At 31.7% G+C, this 17,470-nt stretch overlaps 1 protein-coding gene across 6 annotated transcripts in view; it reads right to left on the bottom strand.

Moving 5' to 3' along the window:
- LOC140445258 (uncharacterized) overlaps window positions 1–17,470 on the bottom strand; it is an 81,994-nt gene that overhangs the window by 27,892 nt on the left and 36,632 nt on the right. For 2 of the 6 annotated variants that reach the window (XM_072537170.1, XM_072537173.1), the window contains exon 1: window positions 11,915–12,198. The exons of 3 other annotated variants lie outside the window; for them this stretch is intronic. The gene's annotated coding sequence lies outside the window, so the exon portion shown is untranslated. Of the gene's footprint in view, window positions 1–11,914; window positions 12,199–17,470 lie in introns of those variants that run through there. One more of the 6 variants, XM_072537171.1, reaches the window with a different exon arrangement.

The raw sequence follows: 17,470 nt of genomic DNA, 5'->3' as shown, positions 1-17,470 counted from the left end.
AAGACGAAATAACTTGTTGCTTGTGCTAACTACATTGATATCTCAATAAACTCAACAAACTAGAATTCTTATTTATAAGGCGGAAAAATACCTTATATACCGAAAGTAATCTGTTGTTAACTAATTGTACTGATACCCATTTCAGAATTCTAGAATCATATTGTACACTAACTGGAGAGTATATAAAAAGTGTCCTCTAGTACAATCTAGTGCTTTTCAGTTATGCAAACAATAAATAACTTTTTCAGGTTCCCTGCCACAGAGTATAAAGCTTAAGTTTCCATGAAAAAGTCTCATGCAAAAGCCTTTTATGATTTTGAGCTAATTCCTTCTTGGTTTTCGCAGTAATTTGACCTATTACCCCATATGTATCCAGTATTCATTTTGTCGTGTGCTTAAAAATATTTGTATAGTGCTTTCTGGCATTTCTACGGTCAGATTTGGATCGAAGTGTTTTGTAGCTAGTCCTCCTCTAGAAGGTTCATCAGTTCTTTCATTGCTGTGTATTTCTCGATGACATGGCACCTAAATCAGTATGATACCTTTATCCTTCACGTTAATTGTTCTTACAGATCGCAACATTACATAAGTATCTGTTGGAATACAGAGATAATATTGTACTAGTGGGATCGTGGGATTTAATGTAGTGACTCCCGTTACTACAGTAAATCTCGGCACCCGACCCTTCTGTAGTCCTAGACCTGTCAGTATACTAGATCGAATTCAACAACCTGGATTATAAGAAAATGCATGATAATGAAAAGTAATATTCGTAGCTCAACTAAGAAACAAAGAAATAAATATCTTCATAAATTTATATTTAATACTGCAAACTCTTTTTTTTTCTTTAATTATTTTTCTAATCTATGGTATAATTTCGTTTAAAATATTAAATTTTCATGAAACTCCCTGTGTAAACATGTAAATTTATGCAAAGTTTTTTTTAAATATGCAAAATTAATTCTGCGAATGGCTACCACAATAAAATATACATAAATATCAGTCAAATTTATCTAACAAATTATATAATTATTTGGAAAAAATGTAATTTAAAAAAGCGCGTTATTTTACATATGCAATTAATCATATGTTGACATTTACCTACTTATTGCAAATAGCGCTATTATATATATATATATATATATATATATATATATATATATATATATATATATATATATAGTGGAACCTCGATTATCCGTCAGGGCACCGGACCAAGGTGATGGATAGACGGCGACGGATAATCGAAAAGACGGTTAACAAAACATTAAAAAAATAAAAATTCATAGTATTTAACACTCAAATTTTATTTGTATGTTTTATTTGACAATATAATAGAGATTTTTGTTAGTACAATCAATGAATCAATTTGATTTAAAATATTCCGAAATCTTTGTTTGTTTTACTGATACTTAACATTTTGCAACGGCTGAATTTCTTAATCGACATAAAATCATCAAATCTACTTTATTTGCTCCTTATTGCCGAGAATACCACTAGATAAATTGTTGTATGTGCCATGCAGTTTCTTTAGCTTCTTTACGCAAATCTTTGTGAGTTGTAATAGCATCATCAACATCAACACAGTCAAAGAATGTGTCAGCTCCTAAATCAGTTTCGTCCGCCTCTGTTGCCATTTCAACGATTTCATTATCTGTCAGTAATCGATAGTCGTTTGCGTCTTCATCACAAATTAACCATTCGTTTGTGTCATTTTTAGGCAACGAAAACAAAACAGTTGATCTAGCCATAACTTCATTTGTTACCGCATCACGCTCGGCTGTCATGGGGGTATTTTCATGTTGAGTTGATTCAGGCCATAATTTATTCCCCGCTCTTTTCAGCGGTACTTCCGAAACATCAGCCGGTCCGAAGCATCCACAGCATTGTCGACTGCATGTTTTAAACTGTATGCTTTCCAGTATTCTGGCAAAGAACATTCCTTTGAATGTTTCAATGACCGATTGATCCATTGGCTGTATCAATGATGTATTCACAGGCAGAAAGAGCACGTGATATTTCCATCGTCACTTCGCAGCATACCGGCTTGAGGATAGGCAGGTGCATTGTCCAAAATGAGAATCGCTTTTGGTGGCAAATTTTTTGCTTGCTAGTATTGTCGAACGCCCAGTATACAAACCTAAAAAATAAGACATTAGAAAAAAAGATAAACAAATTTTGGTTTGCATTACATACCTTCTTGAACCAGTCAGCGAATATTTCCTGGGAGATCCATGCATTATTTTCTCCGTAGTAGTTAACGGAAAGCACGTTTATATTTATGCCCTTCAAACAACGTGGTTTTTTACTTTACCAATCAATAACAAAGGAAGACAATGGTCACCACTTACATTTGAACACATCATTGCTGGGATTCGTTGCTTTTGTGTTTTAAATCCGAGTGCATATTTTTCAGACAGTGCAGCGAGTGTTTTCGTTCACAATGCTTTGTAGTTTAAACCAATTTCATCCGCATTAAACACTTGATCGCGTGTCAAACCATATTCGTCGATCATGCCTTGAAACTTTCTTTTATATTCGTCAACGACTTCAATACCTGCGGCGCTCAATTTTCACCGTCGATTTTTAGTTCCCGTATAGCGTGGCGATTTTTGAACTTTTCCAACTAACCGTTGCTTCCTTTGAATAAAGGATCGTAATTTCATGTTGAAAAACAGCGCTTTTTTTCAACAGACAAAGAAACGCCTTCACTTCTTTTTTAAACGAACCACAAATACCAGCCGTGCCAAGTGATTCATTTGTGGCTTTTTTAATTGTCTTACGATGTTTCATCCGGCCATCCAACGATTCCATTTGTGAAGCATACTTTTCAATTCCTTCAGCACTTTTCTTTAAATCATTGATTATTGTTCTCGAAACATCATACTTTTTGCTCAACTCGACAGCAGAAACACTTTTATTTAGTTCTGCAATAATTTCTTTTTTTTTTTTTCAATTGACACAGCACGTTTTCTTTTTGATGCTTAAGATCTGAAACGCTCCATTTTTCAAAACATAATTGATCAAACGACTAAGTAACACAATCAATGTTCGAATTTGAATCAAACTAAATTATGGTGACACACAGATATTGACTGTAATAATTATTGTGCTAAGCGTTTTTAATTTTAGTCTTGAGATTCTAAAAATAGAACTCTAAAAGCAAGGTATCGTTTATCATTACCTATTTAAATTGAAATTTAATCCATAGCCCTGAATAAGAACAACAATTATTTACATCACAAAATGCGGTGGTGGGATAACTGCATGTGTACATTTTAACGAATTTCGTTTAGCTTATCGCAATGCTCAAACAAAATTAATTGATGCCTAAATTTTTACTTATGTAGTCAATATAACTTATGTATAGACCCTGACGGTTAACAGAGGTGACGGTTAATAGAGAGACGGATAATCGAGGTTCCACTATATATATATATATATATATATATATATATATATATATATATATATATATATATATATATATATATATATATATATATATATATATATATATATATATAAACTCAAAAATCAAATCAAACAGAAAATGGACTTAAGTAGCATCAAATGGAATCACTAAGAACGAAATTGACTTTATTCTAACCAACAAGATTGCTACAATAAAAGATATCAGTGTAATAAATAAATTTCAAACATGCAGCGATCATAGACTAATCAAAGCAAAAATTGTTCTAGATTTGAAACTAAAAAGAATAAAATTAATCACAAAACCAAGAGTAACCGATATAAATATTAACAATCTAAAAGAAAACTCAGATCACCACCAAAGGACAATTGATGGAAGATTACATGACCAAATCGACAGCTCTCAATTAATGGAAATTATCCTTGATAGTGCCAAAGAAATCGGAGTCCCGCAACAACAAAATGAACATAGTAAACTGTCTAATAAAACTAAAATAATTCTAAAACAAAGAAGGGAAATGAAAGTAAGCAGCAACATACAGAAAATAGAATACACAGAACTTTGTAAGACAATAAGGAAAAGTATTAAGCAAGACATAAGAAAGTACAATGAAAGACTGGTAGAAAATGCAAGCGAAAACAGAAAAAACTATAAGAAAACAAGAAAAGCATTAATCATTGGGAAGAAGCAAATCGTTGCTCTAACAAACGAGAACACCAAAATTACAGACAGAAATGAAATAATACAACTCGTGACTAAATTCTACAGCGAACTATACAAAACCCCTGACACACTTAAAAAAGTAATCAGTAACCAAGAAGATGTACCAGAAGTCCTTCCGGAAGAAGTAGAATCAACAATTATAAAAATGAAAAGCGGTAAAGCAGCCCACATGATGCTGGTTTGCCTTAAACTTCACCAGACGATACTTAATATTATCCCCGTATATGCACCGGATAACAGCAAAAACAAGGAAGACAAAGATGCTTTTTTATGGACAGCTCCAAGATTTACTGGACACCACAATAGCCGGTAGTAAAACAATAATTCTCGAACGCCAAAGTAGGCAACATACCTGTGGCTGAAGTTACACAAAGATTTAACGAAGAAACGCTCAACGACAACGAAGAAAGACTTCTAGAACTCTGTTTAATGAATAATCTCCGAATTAACAACACATACTTTGACTACCCAATACAACATAAGATCACCTGGTCAGATACAAGAGGACGTAACTCTATGATTGACTACATTATAACAAACAGACAAATACACCCCAAGAATATAATAGATGTGCGCACTCTATCTTCCGCCAATGTAAGATCCGACCATGGCCTGGTAGTAGGAAAAATAAATATAGCAATCACCACACAAGGCAAGCGAAATTCAATAGTAGAAAAAGATAAACATAGAAAGCTTAGAAGAAGAATGGACACAAAACTTGTATAGAAACAGACTAATAGAAAAGCTAAACAGCCATAACCTAGAGACTAAAAAGAATATAGAAGAAACCTGGAAAATTATTAAAAAATGTATCCTACAAGTAGCAGAAGAAGCTTTAGGTAAAAAAATAGTTAACAGAAATAAACGGGAATACAAAACACCATCGTACAACGAAAGGGTAAAAGCACTAGCAAATGAAAAGAAACAAGCTTTCCTAACATACAAAGGAGTGATGACACCGGAGGCACAAGAAGACTAGGTGAGAATCAGGAATAGAAAGTTTGGTATTCTCTTAGTTACTTATTTACCATTAACGGTTGATCTTTCAACATTGAGAAACCATTGGAATGGCATTTAGGCTCATACCAACTTAACGTGGTACTTATAACTTCTCTGAGATGCTGAAAATGGTGTTTGATACTAATTATTTGGTCTTATGATGAATACTACCTTCAAATTTTTGGAACTCTAATGGGGTCATCTATATCTCCTATATTAATCAATTTAGTACTTGACGATTTTATCTCTAATAGATTTTAACTGTTGGATTTTTACATTCTTTCTGTTAAGAGGTATGTAAACGACCTGTGTTCGGCCTTATCACCGAACAAAGTCCAAACTAATGAGAAGTTTTTAATTCCTATGATCCCCACTTGCAGTTCACCTATGAACTTGAAATAAATAATACTGTTCTTTTCAAATAGGTAAAAAAAAGGTACTATTCTTTTCCTATACAGGGTATCCCAAATTGGTATGTTTTGCAGGGTATACCGAAATCTAGAGGAGATAGAAAAAAAGTAGTGGAGATATCATGACATTTTTTTTATTTAAAAAGCGATTGCTTAATCAAATCATTAATAGCTATTCACATTAGCGAGATACAGGGTGATTATTGAAAAATGTCGAAAACGAAAAGGCTGAATATCTTCTTTATTAAGATAAATTTTAAAAAACTTTATAAAAACTTTTGATAGATATATTATGAAAGAGTTCAGTGGCTTACGAGAAATTTTTTAAGGGAGTCTCATTAAGGAAATATAATATCAACTTGTTTTTTTATATGGGACACCCTATATATTTTGACATTTTTGGTTTACTTTTTTAATTCTCTTTCAGCTGATATAAAATATTATATATATATATATATATATATATATATATATATATATATATATATATATATATATATATATATATATATATATATTCGTCGTTGGAGCTAATCTGCAAATACATTATTTATTTGACATCACGTTATAGAGACTTAGAAACAAAACGTTCAGTAACATATTCTAACATTTTATTATGCGGGTAATAATCCTTCACAGTTTTATTTACCAGAAATAAGATCAATCAACTTAAAAAATGGAAATAACAAATTTACCCAGAACAAAAACTACTTAATAACCAGAATTAATTTTACAAAAATATTACCATTATAATAAACATAAAAACAACAACAATAAACAACGGAATAACTAGAACTCATTTTACAAAAATTTAAGAATTATAATAAATGTTTAAAATGCCCCTCGTTTTGTTATAATAATAATTGACACCTTTTTATTATATATCCTAAACTATTAAGTATATGCATTGGCTTTTTTAAACCACGATTAAAAATTTTTAAAGACACTAACGGTGAAATTCTACATGATAAAAACTCTGTTCTAACAGATGGGCACAACATTTCAGCGAACATCTAAATATAAACGATATTGAAGGAGGTTACAACATAGAAAATCAACAAAATCTACAACGTCAATTACACAGTGAAGACCCAACAAGAGAAGAAGTGTCAAATCCGATCCTAAAACTCAAGGACAATAAAGCCCCAGGAATCGATGAAATCTGAAATCTGTACGGAAATGTATAAAAAGGTTGGTGATCAACTTTTTGCAGCAATCCATAAACTAATAGTACTTATATGGCAGAATGAATGGGTACCAGAAGAATAAATAAAATAAAATAATAATAAAAAAATAAAATAAAGAGTAAATAAAAATAAAATAATAAAGGGAATAATATGTCCGTTGCATAAAAAGGGTGATCAACTGGAGTGTAAGAACTATAGAGGCATTACTTTGTTAGCATATGCATATAAAATCTTCGGCAATGTATTATTTAGAAGACTTAAACATTTTGCAAAGGATATTGTTGGTCAATATCACTGCGGATTTACTGCTAGAAAGTCAACTACACATCAAATTCAAGCACATAGACAGATTCTAAAAAAGTCACTAGAATATAATATAGAAACACACCATCTCTACGTTGACTTTAAAGCAGCCTATGACAGTGTGAAAAGAACTCCATTATATAATGCAATGTTAGACTTTGGGATCCCACCTAAGTTAGTTAAGTTTACTCAACTAACAATGCAAAACGTAAGCTCATGTGTTAGAATTGAAGGAGAAAACTCTACGTTCTTTGACATTAATAATGGTCTAAGAAGGGGGACGCGCTGACGTGTCTCCTCTGTAATGTTGCCTTATAAAAGGCAATCAGAGAATTAAATAGTAGAATTAATGAAACTATTTTTAATAGATCGACGCAAATTCTCGCACTCGCTGACGATTTAGTTATAGTAGGCAGAAGTATAAGAGACATGATGCAGTGTTTTACAAGGCTTGCGGACGCAGCAAGTGAATTAGGACTTGTGGTAAACGAGGAAAAAACCAAACATATGTTGGTTTCTAAAAACCCTCGAAATACCCAACAAAGAATTCAAATTAACAACCATAACTTTGAGCGACTCAAAGAATATACGTATCTTGGATCGCTAGTAAAAGCAACGAAATAAAAGACGCATAGCAATAACAGAAAGAACTGTTCACGGTCTCCAGAAACATTTAAAAAATAAAAATATGAAAATGCAGTAAAGCTTAATATATACAAGACCTTAATAAGACCGGTTTTGATATATGGAGCTGAAACGTGGACCTTATCTCTAAATGATGAAAGGCTTCTTGGTATTTTTGGGAGAAAAATTCTTAGAAAGATTTTTAGGGCCGTAAATGAAAATGGGCTATGGCGTCGAAGATACAACTTTGAACTATATCAGTTATACACCGATCCAGATATTGTGAAATTCGTTAAAGTGCAGAGACTTAGATGGACTGGACACATTGCTAGGATGTCAGATCACAAATACACAAAGAGATTAACATTTTAAAAATCAGAGGGCACAAGAAGCAGAGGACGACCACGAACGGTTCTAAGGTTCTAAGGATCAGAAGATGGAGAGAAGATGCCAGGAATCGACAGGAGCGGCGACTTCTTTATGAGCAAGCCAAGATCCACAACGGATTGACGAGCCACTTATAATGATAATTGGCTTTATTTTTCTAAATGTTTGATGAATACTTTGTAATAATTCTTCCTTAATATTAAAGTCGGTTGTATATATATATATATATATATATATATATATATATATATATATATATATATATATATATATATATATATATATATATATATATATAAATATATATATATATATATATATATATATATATATATATATATATATATATATATAGGATTTAGTTCTGGTTAACAAGGAATATAAGTTCCAATCCACTGGTTTTAAAATTTTTCATTTCAATAATTTCCAACTATTTCGGCATTAAGCGTAGGTGCTCCATCTTGTTGAAATAAAAATGTACTCCCCTCGGCCAGACATTGCCCATCAAAAATTTTCAAATCGTTTATCATCAAATATATGATAAACTAATTTATTGTGTCTGATAAAACACTAACGTTAAAACCGAATCTCTCTTACCTCCAGATCCTCTGAACTAAGTGAGAATTTAAGTCATTCCAGTATAGTTCATATATCGCTAAAATATTACTTTTACTATTACTTATTGCCTTCTAATATAACCTACTCTACGAAATAAGATGTAACAATATGTTATTTTAGATAAAAAAACATAATGCATTTACTTATCGTACTATGATCAAATGACGAAAGACTCATGAACGCCACATTCTGGGAAAGGCGCGATGGCAGAAGGTTAGTTGGTTGCCCAAGAAAGAGATGGAAGGACGCAGTAGCCAGTGATCTACACAAAATGGGAATACAGCAATGGAAAATAGCTGCTCAGTTCCGACAACAATGGAGGGAAATAGTAAACGCGGCCAAGACTCACATAGAGTTGTAAAGCCAAATGATGATGATGATGATGATTTACGGAAATCAAAACATCAAAATAAACTTATTTTAAAATAAAATTGTGGCTTATTCCAAATAAAAAATGGTAAATTGGATTGTCACAAAACTTGCTTCAGAACAATAATAGAAAAAAGAAGACAATAATATATTATTTCCAATAAAAAATTATAAATGGAAACGAAAAAGGTAATAAAATACAGTGTGTTCTATTTCGTGACAATTTTATTTATAATATGGAATTAATACTTTAAAAATATTAATTTACTTTGAACCAACAATAAGGAGTTAAGTATTTACTTTACTCTAAAGTTAGATAGGTACTGATTTTATTTTTGCTAAATAAAGCTGTGAAGGGATTAGTATCCTCATAATAAAATGTTAAAATGTGTTACGTGTGACGTCAGGTGCTTATAACATGGCGTCTACTACAAACATTTTATTTGCATAGTAGCTTCAAAAACTAAAAATAGATATATAACATGTCATACCACGTGAAAGAGAATTAAAAATGTAAACGAAAGATGTCAAAATATATAGGGTGTCCTATATAAAAAACATAAGTTCGTATTATATTTCGTTAGTGAGACACCCTAAAAAAATTTCTCGTACGCCACTGAACTCTTTCATATTGTATCTATCAAAAATCGCAATAAATTAAAAAAAAATTTCTGAATAATCGCCCTGTATCTCGCTAATATGGTGAGCTATTGATGACTTGGTGGGACAATCGTTACTTTAATAAAAAAAAGAAGTCATGACATCTTAACTACTTTTTTCTATCCTCTCTAGTTTTCGGTATACCCTGCAAAACATACCAATTTGGGAGACCCTGTACATGCGTGTCCGGTATCTAATGTATTTCCTGTACAAAGACCTCATGGTATAGAAAATATATGGCTAGTAATCTTTTTTTGAATTGCTACTCATACACCACGAGATTCAAACACACCCTACTCCAAAGTCTTAGTTGTAGTAGTTTTAGAGTTTCCTAGGTTGGCACATGCTCTTTACAGAATGGATTTCCTCTTAATGTTAAAGGATATTCTGTTACAGAACTCATACCCTCTACATCTCATTAATAAATATTTATTACTGTGTCATACCAGAGACATTTACCAACTTTGGCTGATGCTGAAGAATCAGATGTTTTATCATTACATTCAAATGATCCACCAGGAGCTATCTCTCAGAGTTCTCTTACAACTTCTAACATTTATTGCTCTTTACCTTTTTTTTCCACAACTTACTTACAACATTTTGAGGCTTCTTCAGATTGTGCTTGTCAAGTTTAGGATAAAGAATGTTAGATCGATAGGAAAATTATTCTCCATTATCTAAACAAGAAAAAACCAATGTAGTCTATAGGGTCCCTTGTCGGGACTGTGAATTATTGTCCTATATTGGACAAAATTTAAGAGGACGCCTCAGTTCTCATCGAAGTGATATCAATTGTTTTAAACACACGTGTGCTTTATCCATACACTTTTGTCAACAAACCACCAGGCTTATTTTGAGAATACAGAAATTTTAGCCACTGAAAATAATTATTTCAAAAGAACTTTCCTTAAAATGTGTCACATCCTCAAACAGCCTTTAACTATGAACAGGCGTAATGATATTAACCATCTCAGTGAAATTTATTATTCTCTTATTTTACACAACAAGTAACTGTTAGGTTCTGCGTTTTCTGGGAATTTGTTTTGTGAGTTGGTGTTGCTTTTTCCGTTCCATTTCCTTTTCTTAAACAATTGATATGATCATCCTGTCTTTATCGGCCAGGTTGGTTTTATCATCTCAACTGTCATTTCTTTTGGGATAGTTACCATAATTTTCGCTAGCATCACATACATGTTAAGTCAAATTAAACTTAAAATAAAGTTTTACTTTACAGAGCATGTAATACCTTCTTATTATTTGGTTGAGTTTAATATCTAAATTAATGAATTGTTGCACATCTACATAATCCTAAGAACAATACTTCAGAGCAAAGATCATTCAGGCCTTTGTCGATGACGTATATGCTGTAGCAGAATCAAGATTAGAAGTTAAGGATACTTTCTCGAGCTTTCTTCAATCATCTTTCGAAGCTGATCTTTCTTTGCAATACAACATTTAATGAGGTCAAAATCTCCCACGAATTGTAAAAATCCAAATAGATGCGTTTCGAAAAAAAACCAGACCAATGTAAAAACGGGAAATAAAATAAAAAAGTGAACAAAAAATAGGGAAGACGATTGCAGAAATGACAGTAATGAATGCAAATCATAAAAACTGTAAGAAATAGATAACCAGAAAATATTTGAATAAACAATTCGATGTTGATAGGTAGAAAGATTCACGCGAAGAAAAAAAAGAGATAAAAACACTTACACCGAACTGCCTTAGAGACGCAATGATGATAAGATCGTCAACACAAAACGTAAAAACTCAAAGATTGTGAGCTCGAATTTCGGCCGAAATGGGAGGTTTATAGTAAAAAAAATAATCACTCAGCACACACATTACAACATACACAGTGTATAATAAGGCGATTGACTGCAAAGAAATCTCCAAAACTGAACGGAAAAACATGGCATTAGAGAATATCGTACATATAGCAAACATTCGATCAAAATAAAATCTCGATGAAAATACTCAGACAAAAACTTTTGCTAAAGCAGAGACAGCGATGAAGAGGAAATTATAAAACTGAAACGCAAAACAGAAGAAACAACAATCCAGTAAAAATTCCTACAAGGCTCACACCAATTCTATATATTTGTAACTTTTTTATTCCAAAAATATTATTAATATTCCTGTATTATTTAAAAAAAATCAAAGCTTCGTAATACAACTTACTATAAATTTAATCTACTTACAGTTTTCACACTTCATTTCACCTCAATATTCCAAATTTTTAACACTTTACCATCGCCCGACTACATAGCGAACTTTCCTGTTTCATAACTCAAACAATTCGGTCACACTTTCCGAATAAAACTAAAACATTAATCTACTGTACGATACTATTTGTTTAATAAAGAAAAACTATTTTAAGTAAAAGCGATTACAAAAAATTAGCACGTTTTATAATACTTTCATTTCCAATTCTCGGTAATTGAAAGAGATTTAACTGGATAGATAGAACAGTTTCTGTTTCAGTCGAGGGAAAGGCTAATCTAAATGTGCAATAATTTTGTTTTTTAGCATTAATATTAAAATAGTCCGGTCTTGAAACATTGTACATACACATCTAATACATTCAAATTCAGAGCGGGTTAGGAGAGCTACTATAATATATATTATTATTTTGTCTAATCGCTGATGTTCCGAAAAAAAAACGTATTTATTATACATTAACTGGCACTAAGGTTTGTCCCACGATAATATAAATACGTAGGTGAAATTAAAAACGAACTTATTTAGTAAGCCATAAGCATTTATTTAAACATAAGAAATCATATATATAAAACATAAGAATTATTTAGAAATAAGAATTAAGTTTTATTACTCACAGGACATTACTAGCGAAAACTTACGTGATTTCTTCAATCAAATTTGGTCGTTTCAATCCGTAAGCGAACGTCTAGTCTGCTCTACGGGCACCTAATCGCGGGAAGGCGACATGCAGTTGTCCACGTCCAAAACCGAAATTGGTAAGTAAATTCCAACGCGGCAATGCTTAAGCTTAAATGGGAGCTGTGTTTCTCGTGAAAAGAAATGTTCTAGGAATAAAGATAGCTTCCCAAATAGACCTCCCATTTAAAAATATGGCTTAAATCGTATGAGTTTCTAATGTCATAACAATTAATCGAATACTGTCACTTAGTACTATTCACGTGTTAAGTTTGTCACGTGTTTTCCAACCTTGAGCTAAATGAGCTTGAGCTAATGTAGTGTAAGGACATTCCAGATGAATTTATACTTTAAAGATTCCTATATAGAATAAGTGTAAAATATTAATTCTTTCCTCTCTATATATCTTGGTTGTTTTATTTCTTCAATATACGTTATAATCAAAAACACTGGTACACTGAATATCTGTAACTGCACATAATTGATACGTACTTTGCGTTTTCTCTCTTCTTCTTCTTTAGGTGCCATCTCTACATCGTCGTAGGGCTTTTAACTACTTCAATTAGTTTGTCAATTTTACAAGTAAGTTTATATTTGCATATAATATAAACTATCTAATATAGCATTATTAGAAACGTTTATATTTACTGAATTGCTTTCATGCATTTTATTTTCTATAATTGTTATGTTTTTTGTGAATTTGGCATAAAATAGAAAATATGGACGTTTGGGGTACAATGAAATATAACTCGACGGGGCACTTTGAAACGTTTCAAGGTGCCCCATTAATATTTAATCAAAATAATATTTTTATTTTAGTTCCAGTATGGTTCGAAATCGTCAGAGAACAACCAATAAAGGTTTGTGTCTCGAGACTAACAATGAAAGATGCAGTAAAGCTCGTTTGCCAAGGCACTCCATCGGGCGGGCAGCAGAATTAAAAAATGCAAACTACGTAACATTATCTAGGTATATGAAAAAGAAAAAAGATAATGTGTTGTCACTACGCTAAAATGTCCGACAAATGTTTAATGTAGAACAAGAAAATAAACTGAAAGAGTATTTGCTAATGTGTTCCAAAATGTTTTATGGTCTTTCAGTGGCAGAATGCAAGAAAGTTGCCTATGACATGGCAGCAATAAATAAAATGAAATATCCAATTTCATGGGACGCTAACAAATCGGCAGGACCAGAATGGTTCTATGGGTTTTTGAAAAGAAATCCATCGCTCAATCAAAGAACGCCTGAGGGATGTAGTTTGTCCCGAGCTACTTCTTTCATAAGGGCAAATGTAGAAGTGTTTTTTGACAATTTGCAACGAAACAGGCACATTCATAGTTCAGAAGCCTTAAAAAATAATTGCCGAAAAAGGAGCTAAGCAGGTCAGCAAGTGCACTAGTGCTGAGAAGGGTACTAATGTGACAACCTGTTGTTTCATCTTAGCAAGCAGCAACTCTATCCCCCCGTCATGATATTTCCACGTGTATACTTTAAGCCTCACATGGTGCAGGAAGCTCCCACTGGTACTCTTGGTTTGGCAAATCCACCAGGCTGGATGACTTCTGTATTATTTGTTAAAGTTATTAAACATTTCATCCACCACTCAAAAAGCAGCATGCAATCGCCCACTCTGATATTATTCGACAATCACGAAAGTCATTTATCATTGGAGGTACTTAATTTGTGCAAAGAAAATGGAGTGACTATGTTAACTTTTCCACCATATTCCACCAATAAGTTGCAATCCTTAGACGTTGTAGTGTTTAAGCCATTCAAAACGTATTACAATGCTGCAATAGTGACTTGGATAATGAAGCATCCTGGACAAACAGCAAATATTTACAATGTTGCTGGTTACAACAGGGATTTACCCATATGGCAGACATGTTTTCACCGATGCCAATTATTTATGTAATTACCTTACCGATCGACCAAATTTAACATAAAATTAGTATTTCTTGGGTTTAAGTTCAATGGGTAATATTGAATTTGAAACCAGATTTTATTGTCATTAAAATCATCGTTTCGGCAGGAAACCTTTGCCTTTGTCAACATTCTAAAATGAACAAGATTAGGAACAAAAGGTTGTTGTAAAATATATAAAAAACTTACCAGAACGTAAACAGGGACACTGACATTAATGAACTGACAGAAGTAAAAAATTTATATCTGATATCTTATGGTTTACTATGATTAGTATATAATTATTTTTATATGGGCTTATCGTTGGTATTTTCGAAAAAGGTAAAGTGGAGATATGTATTGACTTTGTTCGGTTTTTAAAATGTTGATGTTTTCGAAGTCAAATTCATGCTTCTTCTCATTTTCATATTTTGTGGGCGCAGTAATGTTGTTCTAGTCATATTTTTGAGAACAAATTCTGGATTGAAGCAGTTGACTGGTTTGCCCGATATAGAAACCTTCACAGTTAATAGATGGTATCTCGTAAACAACATGTGATTTTTGGAATTTTGGAGTTTGCGTTTTAGTTTAGTGAAATATTTATTTAAAAGGTTGTTGCCTTTGTGAGCCACTATTATGTTTGGCCTAAAAGATTTGTTGTTCGGATAAACCTTTTATATATGGAAGAGTTTTATACGTAGTCTTGATACAGTTGGGTTTATTGTTGTAAAATTTATTAAATCTTGATTTGAAATACAAACTTTTCATGCATTATGCAGGAGGCCTATGTTCAGCAGTGGACTTATAACGGCTGATGATGATGATTGCCAAGAGGTGTCCCATTTGACACATGAACATATAATGCCTTATTGCTTCTCCAATTCAACAATTTATAGGAACAATTCATACCGCCCACTTTAACGGCGTTCAACGATTATTAACGAATTTTCATAGTGGATTATTTTTTGACAGAATTTCAGCAGTTAACCATTTTTATGTCATATATTTACGAAAAAAATGCAAATATAAAACAATAAAACAAAAAGATTTATTACTTTTTAAATAATAATTCCGAAAAAATAAATCTTAATGACACAGTTCCAGGTAGACATTATGCCTGACTTTAAGGAAAAGTAAAGTGGTTCAAATACGAAAAATAACAACTTTACGAGTAGCTGTCTAGTTGGAAGTAGCAAACATTTTAGACTGGTTTTGTTTGGGAAAAGATATATTGAAAACAAACAGAATATGTTTTCATATTTTAATTATAAATTGTAACAGAGTGTCAAGACCTTAACAATTCAATAGGGATCATTGTATGCTTTATATAAAACCCAAATATATATATATATATATATATATATATATATATATATATATATATATATATATATATATATATATACATATATATATATATACATATATATATATATATATATATATATATATATATATATATAATCTGGTACTAAACGACCTAAATAGACAACCATTCTTTTAACAATATTTCACAATTATATAACATTGATAGGCAGATGTTCGTATTTCCTGTATTCTTGGCCAACTGGAGATCTGGCAAGATTTCTTTGACTAAATCGTTTAAGAACAATGTAACTTATCTGCAACAAATACAACAACATTCATATCTTTCATAACTTTCATATCATGCTAACAAGTTTTGACTTGTTAGCATGATATGAAATTCCAATGTTCTGTGAATTATTTCGTAAAGCATGTATATTATACGAGATTGACACATTTTACATCAGATAGAGCAAAACATACATATGGTGTCGATAATATATTGGTCTTTGTTACATAATAGATCCAAAACACAGAAAAAATACATGGTTTGGCCATATAAATACACTGTATATAGAAAAACGATAAATGGCATCAAAACCAAACAGAAATTACCGCAACCGATGAACTTCAGACAAGCAATCAAACCGAAAGTGCAAAAAATACTTGATATACTATATATTGGAAAAGGCACAGGTAAATATGGAGGAGCTAATGAAATCTTAAACAAATCTATATTAGACAGATATTTACTCTGGTCTGCTTTATGGAATTCTTTTATTTATTTAATATTATTATTTTGTGTAAAACTTAGAAGTCGCTGCGAAGTAGAGTTCTATTTGTTCGTCGCGGTGCCATCCGAGGCACAAAAAAAGGGACGTCCCGATAAACTCAAGATGATTACTTTACGCTGTCTTAATAGGAAGTGTTGTCTCGAGATGGTCAGAAACCCTCTGACCGTTAGGTGGTCCATGGGACAAGTGCATACCAATAAATCACTCTATTGTATTGCGATTTTGAATGGCAATAATTTTCACTAAATGGTCACAGAAATATGATACTTTACAGCAGTTTCTGTGTTTCGTAATTTCCAAAATAACAAAGAGAAATCAGATTCTTTGCACTTTAAAAGAGACACATGTGCTAGCCAGTTTCACAATAAGATTTTACTGAATAGCAGAAAATAATATCTTTTAAAGCAAATAAGTAGTTTGAATATACCATTAAATAATATCATATTGTAGTGAAGTAAAAAATATATTAAATATAAAGTATGAAAATAAGTACTAAATACTTTCCCAAACAATTATTATATAAACTTGGCCACAGTGCTTTTTAACAAGATGTATAGTTTTAAAATCTTTCTAAATCTTTAACGCACTTTTTTTGACATTTTAAATGCAATGTTAAATATTGCATTTGTGTTATCAAAAGAAGGTCATGCAAAAAATACCAAACCATTACTTTATCATTTGTCACGCTATTTTTTGTCCGATACTAGTTCCACATTTCTTTAACCTACTTAAAATTGGATATTGCTGTATAAATTTTGGAACGATACATGTAAAGAACAGAAAAAAATCCTATCTGAAATAAATGTTAAACAAGAATAAGACAATTAGAAGACAATAGGAAACATTTCTCAAATGAAA

Source organism: Diabrotica undecimpunctata, chromosome 7 (assembly GCF_040954645.1).
Source record: "Diabrotica undecimpunctata isolate CICGRU chromosome 7, icDiaUnde3, whole genome shotgun sequence".
Classification (NCBI taxonomy): domain Eukaryota; kingdom Metazoa; phylum Arthropoda; class Insecta; order Coleoptera; family Chrysomelidae; genus Diabrotica; species Diabrotica undecimpunctata.
The sequence above is the reverse complement of the archived record's forward strand: the minus strand, read 5'-3'. Positions and strand labels throughout refer to the sequence as shown.